Source organism: Apostichopus japonicus, chromosome 18, assembly GCF_037975245.1.
Source record: "Apostichopus japonicus isolate 1M-3 chromosome 18, ASM3797524v1, whole genome shotgun sequence".
NCBI lineage: Eukaryota > Metazoa > Echinodermata > Holothuroidea > Aspidochirotida > Stichopodidae > Apostichopus > Apostichopus japonicus.
This window is the reverse complement of record NC_092578.1, coordinates 13,561,715-13,577,592: the sequence shown is the minus strand read 5'-3', so window position 1 is coordinate 13,577,592 and position 15,878 is coordinate 13,561,715. Positions and strand designations below refer to the sequence as shown.

The following is a 15,878-nucleotide window of genomic DNA, read 5'->3' as shown; positions in this document are numbered from 1 at the left end:
CATCTGTTATTACGTAACAAGGAACGACTGCCAATTATTTCCTAGAAAACTGAGAATTAGAATAAGAGAAAATAAATACGACATTTAGTTTCTTAGCTCCTCACGAGATAACCGTGTGACCAACGTAAAGTGTACATGTTGTTAATATAACTTAGCAACATGTCAAGATGTTGTCGGTTTCAGTTGTCATGTTGCACAATAATTTGACAACTTGACATAACTTATACTTATATATTTTTTATATAGCATATGTAACACGTCACTCTCAACGTATAGCCTACTGACTTGAGCTAAACTAAAACGACATTTTGACAAGTTTTGTCGACTAAATTGTGGAGTTGTAAATCTTGGTTTATTGGCCGAAAAGACAGATGTCAAAGGAAGTATAAATTCAGTGTCCCTCGTTTTCTAATTTTTGGTGCAATGCTTCCCAATCTATGCTAATGATGTTACGTTATGACAGTTTTCTAACCTGATTATATCCATTTTGAAAAATTGGTACAAAGTGTTTTTTCTTCTAAAAAAATAAAAAAACAGTACACATAGGTCTACGAATGGCCCTTTATCCAAAAGTACGTGGGTTATTTACTCTCCACATTATTTATATATTTAAGTATTTACATGAGGTTGAATTATACTGTTAATGTTTCTTTCATATATACTTAAACAGTATTAACGAAGTATACCTTACTATGACATATCATTCTGCGTATACGAATGTTTGTTTGTATTGCGAGCCCACTGGCAACGTAAAACAATGTATACAATAAGTTCTTACAGAGCATGTTATGCAAATAAATAATAAAATTATTGATAATCACTAACGACGATTGAGATGATTATACTATAAATATGAATACAAATTTCTCGAAACGTGCTCGACGTGGCATAACAATTATGAAGTATGCTCTCAGTACAATTATCAACTCATTAGCGAATCGTGAACATGAAAATGTCGAACTGTCTACCTTTCTCCGTTGAGTACAAACGGTAAAAAAATAGTGTTCTTTTGAACGTGTAATGTGCAAAAGGACGGTAATTACAGCTACGACCCCTGGCGGTACTCGAACCCGCAATCCCCGGTTTAGGAAACCGATGCCTTGTCCATTAGGCCACAGGGGCTGCTTGAATAAAGTCGAGCTGTCCTATTTTTTCTCCGTTGAGTACAAACGGTAACAAAATAATATCCCATTTGAACGTGTAATGTGCAAAAGGACGGTAATTACATCTACGACCCCTGGCGGGACTCGAACCCGCAATCCCCGGTTTAGGAGACCGATGCCTTGTCCATTAGGCCACAGGGGCTGCTTGAATAAAGTCGAACAGTCTAACTTTCTTTTTCTTTCAGTTAATTGACAATTTCATTGTACAAGACTGTAAATAAATATACCTAATTACACAAATTAATCTTATTAACAAATTGGAAAGTCAATAGAAGGAAATGCACACTTATCGCCATATCACAATGCCACAGAACTATTATAAACATACAAAATTACACAAATTCACTTTATTTCTTTGAATTTGAATTTGAACTTAAATTTGAATTAATTTTCTTTCCGTCTATTGACAATTTCTTACTTTCTCCGTTGAGTACAAACGGTAATAAAACAGTGTTGCTAGTGAACGAGAAACTTGCAAAAATGCTGGTAATCACAGCTACGACCCCTGGCGGGACTCGAACCCGCAATCCCCGGTTTAGGAGACCGATGCCTTGTCCATCAGGCCACAGGGGCTGCTTGAATAAAGTCGAGCTGTCCTAATTTTTCTCCGTTGAGTACAAACGGTAACACAATAATGTTCCTTTTGAACGACTAACGTGCAAAAGGACAGTAATTACAGCTAAGACCCCTGGCGGGACTCGAACCCGCAATCCCCGGTTTAGGAGACCGATGCCTTGTCCATTAGGCCACAGGGGCTGCTTGAATAAAGTCGAGCTGTCCTAATTTTTCTCCGTTGAGTACAAACGGTAACACAATAATGTTCCTTTCGAACGACTAACGTGCAAAAGGACAGTAATTGCAGCTACGACCCCTGGCGGGACTCGAACCCGCAATCCCCGGTTTAGGAGACCGATGCCTTGTCCATTAGGCCACAGGGGCTGCTTGAATAAAGTCGAGCTGTCCTAATTTTTCTCCGTTGAGTACAAACGGTAACACAATAATGTTCCTTTCGAACGACTAACGTGCAAAAGGACAGTAATTGCAGCTACGACCCCTGGCGGGACTCGAACCCGCAATCCCCGGTTTAGGAGACCGATGCCTTGTCCATTAGGCCACAGGGGCTGCTTGAATAAAGTCGAGCTGTCCTAATTTTTCTCCGTTGAGTACAAACGGTAACACAATAATGTTCCTTTTGAACGACTAACGTGCAAAAGGACAGTAATTACAGCTACGACCCCTGGCGGGACTCGAACCCGCAATCCCCGGTTTAGGAGACCGATGCCTTGTCTATTAGGCCACAGGGACTGCTTGTATAAAGTCGAGCTGTCCTAATTTTTCTCCGTTCAGCTGAAACGGTAACAAAATCTGTTCTCTTTGAACGACTAACGTGCAAAAGGACGGTAATTGCAGCTACGACCCCTGGCGGGACTCGAACCCGCAATCCCCGGTTTAGGAGACCGATGCCTTGTCCATTAGGCCACAGGGGCTGCTTGAATAAAGTCGAGCTGTCCTTATTTTTCTCCGTTGAGTACAAACGGTAACACAATAATGTTCCTTTTGAACGACTAACGTGCAAAAGGACAGTAATTACAGCTACGACCCCTGGTGGGACTCGAACCCCCAATCCCCGGTTTAGGAAACCGATGCCTTGTCCATTAGGCCACAGGGGCTGCTTGAATAAAGTCAAGCTGTCCTTCTTTTCTCCGTTCAGCTGAAACGGTAACAAAATCTGTTCCTTTTGAACGACTAACGTGCAAAAGGACGGTAAATCATTCGAACTATGTTACTGATCTTTGTTGAGTCATCATCATCATCATCATCATCATCATCATCATCATCATCATCATCATCATCATCATCATCATCATCATCATCATCATCATCATCATCATCATCATCATCATCATCATCATCATCATCATCATCATCATCATCATCATCATCATCATCATCATCATCATCATCATCATCATCACCATCATCACCATCATCACCATCATCACCATCATCACCATCATCATCATCATCATCATCATCATCATCATCATCATCATCATCATCATCATCATCATCATCATCATCATCATCATCATCATCATCATCATCATCATCATCATCATCATAATCATCATCACCAATACTGTCTTCTCCATGCCATCGTTTCTGTAGACGTGCCCCAAGAATTTCAGTTGTCTCTCGCGAATGGTCTTCAGAAGGGTGCGCGTTACATCTGCCCTTTGGAGAACTTCCTCATTTCTTACCATTTTCAGTCCACGATATCTTTAAAATTCTTCTGAAGAACCACAATTCTGTGAGGATTCTATCTTTCGTTCCATCGCTTTGTTGATTTTACATCATCCACACCCGTATAGAAGAACTGACCATACATATGTCTTTGTGGCGCGATTTTGGTATCTATGGAAATGCTTTTGTTTTTCATGATGTTTTTAAATTTGTCGAAAGTATACTTTGCGTTAGCTTTCCTTGATTTAATTTCCGAATCGCTTTTTTTTTCCCTCAGAAGTTAGGGAGAATCCCAGATACTTGACACTGGTAACTTTTTTCTTTTTAGATTGGATGGGACGGTACATGTTTTCTTTGCAATCGGTTTTCTTTTGTTTTAAGATCTAATCCTTTCTCCTCACTGTTTTTTGTTACGAAGTCTAAAATGGCTCGAAGATCGCTTTCAGACTCGGCAATCAAGACAGTGTCGCCAGCATGCATACTACCGCAGGTTGTTAAAGATTCGCCCCAAAACTTTCGCACCCTGACGATTTTCAATATTTCTGAGGATTATTTCACTGTCTAAGTTGAAAAGATCAGTTGAAGGAACGCATATCTGTTGTACATCTCTTTGTATTGGTTTGTAAGTGTTTATATTTCCCTGAATAGTTATGGCTGCTGTTGGTTCCCAATATAGATTTCTTACCAAGCGTAGATCCTTCCCGACTATGTCTATTTGGTTCAGCAAATTGAAAGAGTTCGCCATGTTTAAACGAGATCAAAAGCTTTTGGCAAAGTCAATAAAACACAGATCCAAGTCTTTCTGCTTTTCTATATTCCGCTCTATCATTGTAGATAGCCTAAGGTGAAAATAATATTTCTAAGTTTCTAAATCAAAAAGTATATAAAAAAAATTCAAAACAAAATAGCCTTTACCTGCTATGAATCCAAACTATGTATCTGAAGTTTCTGGTCTAATTTTGATTCTCATGCATGCGCTGCATCAGGATTCTAAGCAATAATTTCGTCATATGGCTTCATTTTGATTCTGATTTTCCCGCTTTCTTTGGCAACATTATAGACTTGCTCATATCATATGGAAATTCTCCTGAGTCTTAAATTGCGTTTAATATTTCTGTAAGTCTATATGTATTCCACAGTCCCAATTTAACGCAATCTAGTAGTTCTATTATCTTATCCTGCCGCTTTTCCACGTTTCATTAGTTTCATTGCATTTCTGACTTCATCCATTGAGGATAGGTGGGCCGTCCATATTTTTTTCCGTATCTTGGGTATGTCCCCTCTGACGTCATGAAACAGCTCCTCGATAAATTCCGATCATCCCTTCATAGGACCTCGTCCCTGTATACTAACATAATACCGTCCTTTGCCTTTAATACAACCTCTCTGGGTGCACCTTTCCTTGACACAGATTATTTTCTCGGGCATGTATTTAGAATTCCTTGACACAGATTATTTTCTCGGGCATGTATTTAGAATTCCTTGACATTTTCGCAAACGGTTATACAAATAACATTCATTTTGAATGAGAAATGTGCATTAGGCCACAGGGGCTATAAGCACATTTAACGTTCTGTTATACTTAATAAACATACACTACACACATAACTGTGTGCAACAAAAAAGGAAACTTCATCATTCTTTCAGACTATTTACAATATCATTGTAGAGAATATATATTTAAATATACCAATTATAAAATATTTACAGCTTGGAAATAAACAGGAAAGCAACTTTGGCACATGCTACATATTAAAAGCACCACATGCCACAAAATTATACCGTTACCACAGCAATCACGGATAAGTGTAAAACTTTTCCGCCTCTGATAATAGAACAAAAAGGCGAATTTATTATAACCATGCCTTGGCGAACTTTATCGTTGGCCACCGGTTATTATGTAACATTTCAACATATAGATAAATATATAAATGTAGAGATTAAACAATATTTGTAGTCTGCAAATAAATAATAAAAGGATGTCCTTCGCAAAGGAATAATCAACAACAAAAAAGGTATATTGCCAACTACCAGACCCCTGGCGGGACTCGAACCCGCAATCCCCGGTTTAGGAGACCGATGCCTTGTCCATTAGGCCACAGGGGCTGCTTGAATACAGTCGGAATTTTTATATTTCTCTCCGTTGAGTACAAACGGTAACAAAATAATGTTTATTTGTACGTTTAACGTGCAAAAGGATGATAATTACAGCTATATAATTTAAAGTTGTCTTTATTCTTGAACAGTGATTGACAAAAGTCGGTTTTTAAAATAAAATGAAGAATATTCTGCGGTTATGGGAACGATTGGCAAGAAAGGACTTGCCTGATGCGTAACCACAACCCAACAGACACCAGGCGGGACTCGATCCCGCAATCCCCGGTGTATTAGCCCGATGCCGTCACATTATAGGGCCATATGGGTAATGGGTTACAGCAGATATCTCGCTAGGAAGAATATTTTTTATTGCTGCAAGGTTGGTGTGCAGCGTTACATTAAGGCATCTCATGATAAGACTGTGATATATCCCCTTACCATATAAAACAGTCAAAGGACCAAATTCGTACAAAATTACAGGTTTTCAATCATTGTCTTATACAATTAATATCTTAGTATCAATTGATTAATAGCAAAGACGTATTTTTTGTACACATATTTCTCAAGTGTTAAGACAAATGTTTAAAATTGGTTGACGAGCTATTTCCCATGAACCGAACGACAAACTGACACAGTGACTGACACAGTGACATCATCAATTGGCCGCTTCACAAGTACAATGTACAGACTGAAACAGGGAATTCACCTAAACGTAGATCGCCAGATTGTACGTCATTCATTCAGTTGGCTTGTATGGACTGGAATGGGGTTGGGAAGGTGGGAGAGGTGGGGCCGGGTCAGTGGGTTTATATATTAGAACATAAAAATAGCTTGATATGAATTATAACACACAAATTTTTGACTCGATATATGCCATATTGTAGTGTACATAAAATCATTTACAATGCACGCTCCCGGCTCGAATTCGTGTCATTTAAAGAAAACATTCCTTCTGACCTCCTATATTCACCTTTCCCTTTCAGTAACCAACCTATACTTTGCTTTCATTTTGATTGGAAGTTGCTCCCAGGCCACCTGTATAGTGAAACATCCCACAGCCATGTGTATCATTGACGCAAACGTAATTTCACACCAAACACAACAGAACTGTATAAGCAAGTATTCAAAAGGGAACGTGAAACGTTTGTATGGTTTGTTAAAGATGAATAATCATGTAGGCCATAAGTAATTATCAAATCTGTACACTTTTAAATTCTTGTTTAATTAGTTGGTTCGGTCACAGCGTAGGTCAAGCTCACAATACATACACGTATGCAAACAGTGACTCAATAAAACCAACTTAAAGAAGTACCGTATTGATGGCTGATGGGGGAAAAATTACTCCAATCCTCATTTTGAAGAAAATGGACACGAAGGCTGCTTCTACTTCTATGGAGTGGAGGTAGAGAAAGAAGGTGGCATACACCTAGTAGAATCTATATCAATCTGCCCGGATGTTCTCCTATCTCAGGAAAAGTGCCAAAATGCGCAGTAGGAAAACATCTTTTTTGATACGTTGTCAATCAGGATCTGGTTTCTTTTGGCTTGCATGTTGAAAAGCATGAATGGAAGTACATGTGGTACTAAAAGAGGGTCAATTGAGGCAATTTAAGTCCCCCTTTAGGCCTCCCAGGAGCTGCGTACGAAAATTGTTTACTACTGAGTGAAGAGGTTCGTTTACAAGTGAGGAAAACTTCAGGCTCGGATAGCAAAAACATCTGCATCACCGTCATGATACGGAAAATTGATGGTGCCATGAAAGGCCAACTTGTCAGTTATCCAGTGATGGGTAGCGTTTAGCTATAGTGAGAACTTAGTGAGACTTAGAGACCACTCTACTTTTATGATTTAGTGTGTAAGTCAATGGGGCTTTTAATGGCATAGGAAGGGAAATTTGTCTTACTGCACGTTTTCTTGTGTAAGTGTAAGTGTGTTTTTCTTTAATGATATTAACGGCTTTGGCTCTTTTTGGTTTAAGATACATGTGCTCTTGTTAGCACCAGATTCATATTACTCCATATTTACTTAAACCAAATAACAAGTCACAGTTTTCAAATCCTGGTAACAAATTTTTTATTTCACAATATTGAAAAAAAAAAACAGATAAAGGAAAGTATGTGATTTGCTTTTCCATGAATTTAGTTTTTTTTTTTGTACGACTAATTCATAGAATACGAAACTATTCCTGAACAGAAACTTCTTAAAACTCGCTTGTTAGTAAAAGTTACTCGTGTAAATGCTTGAGATAAGTTTAACAAGTGAAACCTTATCTTTAGTTTTCTGCACTTTGCTATAACTTTTCTTAAAATAACCACAATTTGGCGATCGAGCGCAAACGGCTATATTTTGATAATCCAATTACTGAACATAAAAAGTAGTCATAAAAAGTTTTAAAAAGTTTTATTACTGTTGTAAATACCATGATGCAATTAAGTTATTAACATACCACTGTTGCGAAACAGAGGAAAGACAAAATATCCCTCGTAAAAGCATTACATAGACACTTAACATGAATATAAAATTAAAGGGGAAACAACATTAATGAATTGTGCCGGGGGATTTATAAAGAAAAAGAAAGACACGTGTAACCTTTCCGTTGAAAACAGTGAAAGTAGTTAGAGTATGTATATGTCATTGACATGAATGTCTGAGCGGTCATAGACGTGTGACGTCAAGTCACGTGCGTATTTTCCAACTCACTACAATTTCAATATCACAAATGATTTTCGAGTTGGTTAGCATCATGTTTGATCTCTAGAGTAAGGCAAAAAATGTCACCAAAAACAGAACCAGTATTGTTCGATACAGTTGACGAACGCCTACAGTGGAATTACGACCTTCCTTACCGGTTTCGAACCTCTGGACATACAATCAGCTATCATGGCCTAGTGGTTAGGGTGTCCGCATATAAAGCGGTAGGCCCGGGTTCGAACCCCAGTAGAGGCTGGAGGCTTTTTCGCTGTTCTTGATTTCCAGCTCGTTTCGATTTCTTATATAAATGTATATATTTCAAGGGCGTAGGAACCGGGGGCAGGGGGGCGCCCAGTGAAAAATATGGGGGGGGGGGCGGAAGTATCATTCCGCCCCCCCCCCCCCGCTTCGCAAGTCAGAAAACCCCTTTTTCATTTCTCAATAAATGATAACAACATTCGTCATTTTACTCAGAACATTTTGGCAGATTTCCAAAGGGGAGGGGGCACCCCCTCCCCTTAGACCCCTTCCTTAGCCATAGACTTCCGGTCAGTCTGGGTTACCCGACATGCGTGATCCCCCCCCCCCCCTCCGAGAATAGCTACTCAGGCAAATGAACCATTACCATTGCAACTGTTGCTATGGCAACTGCCATAACTATATATGGCCAAACTGGCAAAGGAACTACACTATCTCATCATCCCTATGGGAGCGATGAGATAGCAAGTTATCACTGGTGAAGAAGAAAGCTAACGCCTGAGTTAACAGCCCGATCAGTCAGTGACCCTTGACGTCAGCACACCTACCTACGCTTTCGTACATACTTGAAACTCACTTCAGGTTTTGTATTAAGATGTCAGTGGATTCTAACTCGGTGATTAACTAATTAGTAATTATTCAGAACACCATGAATACATACAAAAGAGAAGCACATTATAGTTAAACCAGCGCAAAAGTATTGCCACACCTAACCCTATATCAAAACCAAAACCAAATCTCCCAACCAAGAAACAACCAGTTGCATTTCCCGTTTGATTAACCTCTTTATAAGAGGCTCAATCGGTTTTTGTTTTTCAGAAGTAAGGGAAGTTAAATTGCATGGTTTATGTTGCACAACATGACACGTTACTGACTTATCAGTCATTGACCCATCACGTTCAGCACACGCGCACAGACTCACGTACTGAAACCAGGGAGTTGTTCCATAACAACCGATCCCTGCTACCACATCCAGAGAGAAAGGTTTCCAACCTTTCGTGGCTGACTGATTTGTAATCTGAACTCTGTCCTTTTATGTCGCAACAACTTAACAAGATAACTTCACTTTGAGAGGAAAATGAGTCTGACTTCAATTTGATGTAGGTCTTTTTGTTTTGCAATCAAGTTTGTATAACCCAAATGTCATTATGTCATTATGACCTAATTGAGAAAACGTGAAAGTTTGAGAGTTTCCTTTGTTTCTTTTTGGTTTCAGTTTTGCTCTCTCTTTGATTGACAAGTATTCGTTTAATTTTGCATTTTCTTGAGACAATATTTAATTTCCCGTTCCCTTTTCTAATTTTGCTAACTATGTACCGTACCCTGTATTGATAGTTGAAGTTGTCACCGTTTGTATCATAGGCTAACTGGAAGCCAACAGGTGTGATGTCGTAGTGGCACACGGATAGGAAAATGTTATCTTTGGAAATTTATAGGCTTCCAACTTTACCTAAAAGGATGTGAAATAATCTGACATCAAATGACTGTGTTGTATTCATATGTGAAACTCAGATTTGAGAAAGAAACTAATTGGATGACAATTTTTAAAGAAAAATAATACAAATATGTCATTGCACATCTATGACATCACACCAAATGTTGGTTATCTCGGAAACGATAGATAAGAATTGATGCAAGTTTCATCAGGTTCCTTAGAAGCTGTTTCTCTTTAATCAACCAAAAAGAACGTTTTCCTCTGGACTAACCATTTTAACGATGAAAATATCAAAATGAAGATTTCGAAATAATTTAATGTTACATATTTGGTATAGCTAATTTTTGTATTTCTCTTTTTATTTAAACAAAAGTTATGTTCCTAAAATACACCTATCCCACTTTTGACGTTCAACTCCTTCGAGTTATTATATTTAGTATTATATCATTGTATCATAATACCTCATAATCAAAATCTTCCAAGACGGAAGAAAATCTGTTACCATCATTCTTAGCATATATCATAGAGATCTTTGGGATCATGTGATGAATCACTAGCTCAGGATGTAAATATATAAAGGAAATCCTGCTTCGATTGGGAGGGCGTCTGATATGAAAATCGTCTCATGGGACTGCAATCATGTCAACCTGTGATATTGTCTTGCCCATTGTAGGTGAAATCCCTTACGATACTTTCCCCCCCCCCCCCCCCACACCACTACCATCTTTCTGTGTTTTTGTTACTCTCAAGATGAATGTAAGCATGCGTTGAAACTATGATCAGTGTCCGTAAAAGGTGACTTGAGTGAAAAGAACTTCAGAATTTTAGATTGAGTATTTGCAAAGCGCACGTAGCTCTGTTATTCGGACATAGAAGCAAGAACGCTATTAAAAAAAAAACACACGTGGCTCGATGATGCAATATTTAGACTTAATTTAGTCGTTAATTTCATCTGTAGAGGAACATTGGAGGGGACACACATCCACTTACAACCCTCCCAAACAGAAAATATTTCCTTTTTTCTGTTCCGCTTGCGAGATATCCAATATAGTTCAACAGTCGTGTCTTGAGAGCTGTCATTTTGTAATTCTGTGATTTCATAGTGTCACTCTAAAACCATTTTGAAACCATCTGAAACCATTTACTCTCTCGTTCCCTCTTTGTCCCCCTATTCTTTTCTTTCTTTGCCATATTTCCATATTTTAATATTTTCATTGTAGAATGTTAATTATCCTTTCAATGAAACTACTGTCATCATTAGCACATGTTAAGAGCTTCAATAATTCTTTGCAAAAACAATCTTCAGTACTGAAACTAGACTTATCAATAAATAAAGAAAAAATATTTAAAAAAGAAAAAAACTTCAAGCATATGCATGTGGCGCGATGACGTCATATTTAGACTTGATCAAGTCGTCACCTCGATGTGTAATAGGAACATGACCGAATATGATAAATCTCGAATGGAACAAAAGGCTTGCCTTAGCTGTTTCGGTAAGTTCTTTATTCCAAGTATCTCTATATCACACCGAAGACTAAAACGAAGATAGCTTATGTTTGTTTCTACTTCATACGTTTCTACTCTGCGTCTTACATGATATTCGCAAAGGCATGAATGACAGCTGGTCTATATAAGTAACAGAAATTTGACTCGTAAATTTTAAATCCATTAATTGTCCCTAAAATCATGAGATGGATTGATACCCACCCGCGATTATAAATTATGATATTAACTATAGTCGATGATACTCAAAAAATTCATAATGAAGGAAAAACCAGCTGTGATTTCAAAAAAAAAAAATTAAATTAAATCAAGGAACAAATTTTGTGTTTAGTTCTATACATTCATTTTCATTTTCTGTTAGCTGTCCTTAGACAGTTCGATGTTTCAAACAGTTTCCGGGGCCTGGAAACGTCTTTAGTCACGTCAGTGTTAATTACCATGCCTTTTTTTTTTAGAGATTTCAAAGTACACGCTATTATTTCTCTACGGGATAACAACAAAAACAAGCAAATTGTTTAATTGTCTGATAGTCGAGCCAACAATTAGATGATAAAGCAAAGCATTTAACTATTAAACCACTTCCCTAATGTAACGGGAATGGGACTATAGAGTGGAACACCAGGTACAAACAACATCATTATTTGAATATAATCGTATTATATTCTACAAAGGGAAACTCGACAACCATGTTCCCATGATATAATGTAGTGTACACTGTTACGTATATACATACTTAGTTTATTCACTCTATATGTAGTACCGTATATCATTGAGTTTTGCCTTTCAACGTTTTATTTCAGGTTAAGTGTAGTTATATACTGTAGGGTGTTTAGGACCTTAAGTACCGTACCCGATGATATCTTTACAATTGATATATGTATAAGCACACTTCCCCAAAGTAACACTTAGTTTATATATATATATATATATATATATATAGATATAGATATCATCGAACTCCAGGGTTCGTAGAACCCAGTAGAACGCGTGTGTATCTAACACAGTGTCTAACACAGTATACACAGCCGATAAAGTACATACAAGGTCTCCTACGTGCACACTACCTAATTTAAATAAAGGAAATGCGAGGGGGAATTTCCCTAGCTTCATACAACTTGTTGGATAGCACGATAGATATACTTGTAATTGCAAAGCGATACTTCACTAGTCCGCAAACGTATAAGAGGTTCAACTGAGCACAGCGACATCAAAAACTTGCAACATTCCACGTAACTATACTGACGAACGAGAATTCGGTATCGGCCGGTCTTAAAACAATCGTTTTTTCGTTGTTTTTTTTTTCTTTTCAAAAACATAGATCCGGGGAGATGTCAGAGTCACAGTACTTCCGCGAGTTGGGTAACACGGAAATATAAATAGCTGTTCGAGGTAGCTTTAACTTACCAGAGTACGGCGAAGTCCTACACCGATAAAGGTTCGTCAAGCTGCAGAGCCATGTGTTGTAACAGTTGCAGTGTGAAATTTGCAGTTTGACCGAGGACGTGCATGACCTCCTGAAAGGTAAGATAATCTGTTCCTTCGTGTTTTTTTCCCCTTCATTTTAATAGTATTCACATGTTAATATGATTATTCAACGGTAACTTGTGTGTTTTTGAATATGTATATACAAATATACAAATATACACAATTTGTCGTATCATTTTCATTATTTTTGTAGGTATTGTTTTCCATACAAGCTACTTTTAAAAATTGCCTTACAACAAAGTTTTCCCATTGATCAGAAGCGAATGCATGATGATTGTCTTAGCTAAAAGTCAACCTTTATGCAGGCTCGGCGCTGTTTGAAGGAAGCATTCATAACTTTGGTAGAATTTAAATACTGAATAATCGAACCCCCTGTCGTGTACCTCTTCCTGCATAGTCCCCTCCCCCCCCCCCATCACCCCTCTACTCACCTCCTCATTCTGAAAACCCCTGCACTGATGGAAAAATATTTGCTTTCTTATTCATTGGCTTAACTATCGGCTGTCTTCCACTGTCCCAGGCACAGGGGCTTGTTTTTGAATTTGACTTTCTAGCATATTAAGGGATAACATTGGTTGAACTCTATATTGGGTGGTTTCCCATATGGTTAACCATTGACACTTTCTGTACATCTTAAATTTCGATCACTTCAGCATTAGACAATGCTGTGCTTTCTCACACATTCCTGAGGTTCAAGATGATGAGCACGTGAGTGTATTGTTTATATGAGGCTATAACGTGGGAGTTGTTATTGCCAGTCTGTCTGTCTAAGAACAAAGCGATAAATCGATTGTTCCCGGAAAATGTGTTTCATTTTCCCCTTTGGAAATAAATAATGCAGCTTTATAGTCGTGCTAATACAGTTGACATTGCCCTTAAACCTTCCACGCCCGACAACCCCCGCCCCTTGCAACCCCCTGCAACCCCCTGCCCCCATTACAAAGAACAGGAAAGTGAAAGAAAGAGTGCTTTATAAACAAGAAATGAACTTTTTTCGTACCAACCTCTGTTTATGCATGAAGGCGGGATCAGGAGTTTGGTCCCACCGCGGCTCAGCCAAATGTATGTAAGACGCAAATAATGAACCAACATTTTCTGTTCATAATGTATCCATTAATGTTTAACAAGTGAGCAAAATGTAAAGCAATCCAACACCTACAGCCCTTATACCAAATATTAAAAAACAAACATTTTTGAATAATGCTGTCTCATTTCGTCAGCCAATCAGAATTCTAGATTTTGCCAGCGCAGTATTACGTGCATGAACTCAGTACAAACCAGTAATGTATCAAGCCAACATAAGAGTGGTGCTTAACAGCCTGTATATAAATTACATTAACAACGGCAACATCATTATTATTGAATCATCATCATTTTAGCAGTTTATGGTTAAATAGCATGTTTCAATATCAATTAGTTGACTAGAGTAGCTAATTTAAGTCCTTAACACCCTCCCCCCCCCCCCCCAAGCCGACCTCCCAAATTGATCCGTTCATATTTTGCTGAACAAAAGGGGGATCTGAACATTTTATCTTTCATTACAAACGTCTTTTTAATCTATAGATCATGTACCTGCATTCGCACTGATCAAATGTGAATGTTATGAATTTGAATTAATCCATCGGCCAAAGCACGAAGACCTCAATTTTTTTCATCTCTCAAGACAAGTTATAATGTGGCAAGTTGTATTGCCTCAAGAAGTACGGTATTGTATGATACTACATATGATGCAGTATTTCTCGGGTTAGGGTTAACCCTATAGGGGTTAACCCTAACTATGGGGTTTTTCCGGTCCACAAGATACGTCATTCATTGGGCTGTATCATGCATGATAACATTGCTCGACATATTAAACTGTGTACTAACGGTACTCTTGAGAAATGCTGTCACGTGAGGATTGGCTGGCCAAAGATATAAAAACTGCATATTCATGAGGTGGGCTATATCTTTGGTGACTCTAACCAGGTCATCTATTTTATTGCACCTTCTGTTTCCTCAATCAATTGTGGGATTTTGGTGACCTAAATAGAAGATAGGTTTCATGCAGGTACCCATGAATTTACCTTCATAGATTGTGACTCCTTGAGAGTCAGGCGCGGTTCCAAGGGGCGGGGGGGGGGGGGGGCGGGTGTTCAGCCCACTCCTGTTGAGCAAATGGAAGAGTCTACTTTAAAATGTTGTCTATGACGACACTCAATCGCACATGTATTGATAGTCTTTGGTATAGACTGGGTGAGTGATGGGGAGGGGGGGGGGGAGTGGGAGTGTAAATTACTTTGTGTTGAATGAAATATTCACATAAACGTGAAGCCCGAGAAGCAAAGGTAGGTTTGCATATTACTGTTTTTAATTATTCGTCGGGATTATTGGGGCTCCAAAGGAAAAAGAAAACTCAGTAAATACGCGAGAAAGTTCATGTCCTAGAAAATTAATACAAAGCATAAATGCTTCCATACTGTGTAGCTTCCTGTATTATCCGTCATCTGTGATTTACCAAAAGAAAGTAATTTATCGCGTAGAGAGTTATCTTAACAACCCACGCATTGTTAGTATAGATTGATAGTGAACCAACATTCCCTCAAAGTAGAGATTAGAACCTTCAAACGTGGTCACCTAGAATCATGCTTTGACACACCCCTACCCACCCTACCCACCCTACCCACCCCTACTACATTTATATCTAGCCCAGGGCCCATGGCCAGTCGAGTCCACAAAGATATATCCTGCTCTGTAAGTACTCCACAGACAACGACAAAGGCCACGAGACAGGTCGAGGAAAAAAGGAAAACCGAGTTCAGACGGTCACCACTATGGATACATTTAGTGCACGTGATAAAAAAAACCCGTACTGTTTCATTTTACAGGGGTGCGGGTGGGTGAGATGGGGTGGGGATTGTGGTTGGGTGGGATTTGGTGGGGTAGGGGTTGGTGGAGGGAACAGTCTTACGATCGTTGCATTGAAATAGTTCGATTTTAAAGGAGCACTATCCTTAGATAGATAC

The 15,878-nt window shown here is 38.5% G+C and overlaps 7 non-coding genes across 7 annotated transcripts; all 7 read right to left on the bottom strand.

Annotated features, from left to right (window-relative positions):
• Window positions 1–1,232: 1,232 nt before the first annotated feature.
• On the bottom strand, window positions 1,233–1,305 carry Trnar-ccu (transfer RNA arginine (anticodon CCU)). Its single transcript has one exon. It is a non-coding gene; the product is annotated as a tRNA-Arg (tRNA).
• A 358-nt stretch (window positions 1,306–1,663) lies between these two features.
• Window positions 1,664–1,736, bottom strand: Trnar-ccu (transfer RNA arginine (anticodon CCU)). Its single transcript has one exon. It is a non-coding gene; the product is annotated as a tRNA-Arg (tRNA).
• A 110-nt stretch (window positions 1,737–1,846) lies between these two features.
• On the bottom strand, window positions 1,847–1,919 carry Trnar-ccu (transfer RNA arginine (anticodon CCU)). Its single transcript has one exon. It is a non-coding gene; the product is annotated as a tRNA-Arg (tRNA).
• Window positions 1,920–2,029: 110 nt separating this feature from the next.
• Trnar-ccu (transfer RNA arginine (anticodon CCU)) lies at window positions 2,030–2,102 on the bottom strand. The gene has a single exon. It is a non-coding gene; the product is annotated as a tRNA-Arg (tRNA).
• Window positions 2,103–2,212: 110 nt separating this feature from the next.
• Window positions 2,213–2,285, bottom strand: Trnar-ccu (transfer RNA arginine (anticodon CCU)). Its single transcript has one exon. It is a non-coding gene; the product is annotated as a tRNA-Arg (tRNA).
• Window positions 2,286–2,577: 292 nt separating this feature from the next.
• Window positions 2,578–2,650, bottom strand: Trnar-ccu (transfer RNA arginine (anticodon CCU)). Its single transcript has one exon. It is a non-coding gene; the product is annotated as a tRNA-Arg (tRNA).
• A 2,790-nt stretch (window positions 2,651–5,440) lies between these two features.
• On the bottom strand, window positions 5,441–5,513 carry Trnar-ccu (transfer RNA arginine (anticodon CCU)). Its single transcript has one exon. It is a non-coding gene; the product is annotated as a tRNA-Arg (tRNA).
• Between the last annotated feature and the right edge of the window lie 10,365 nt (window positions 5,514–15,878).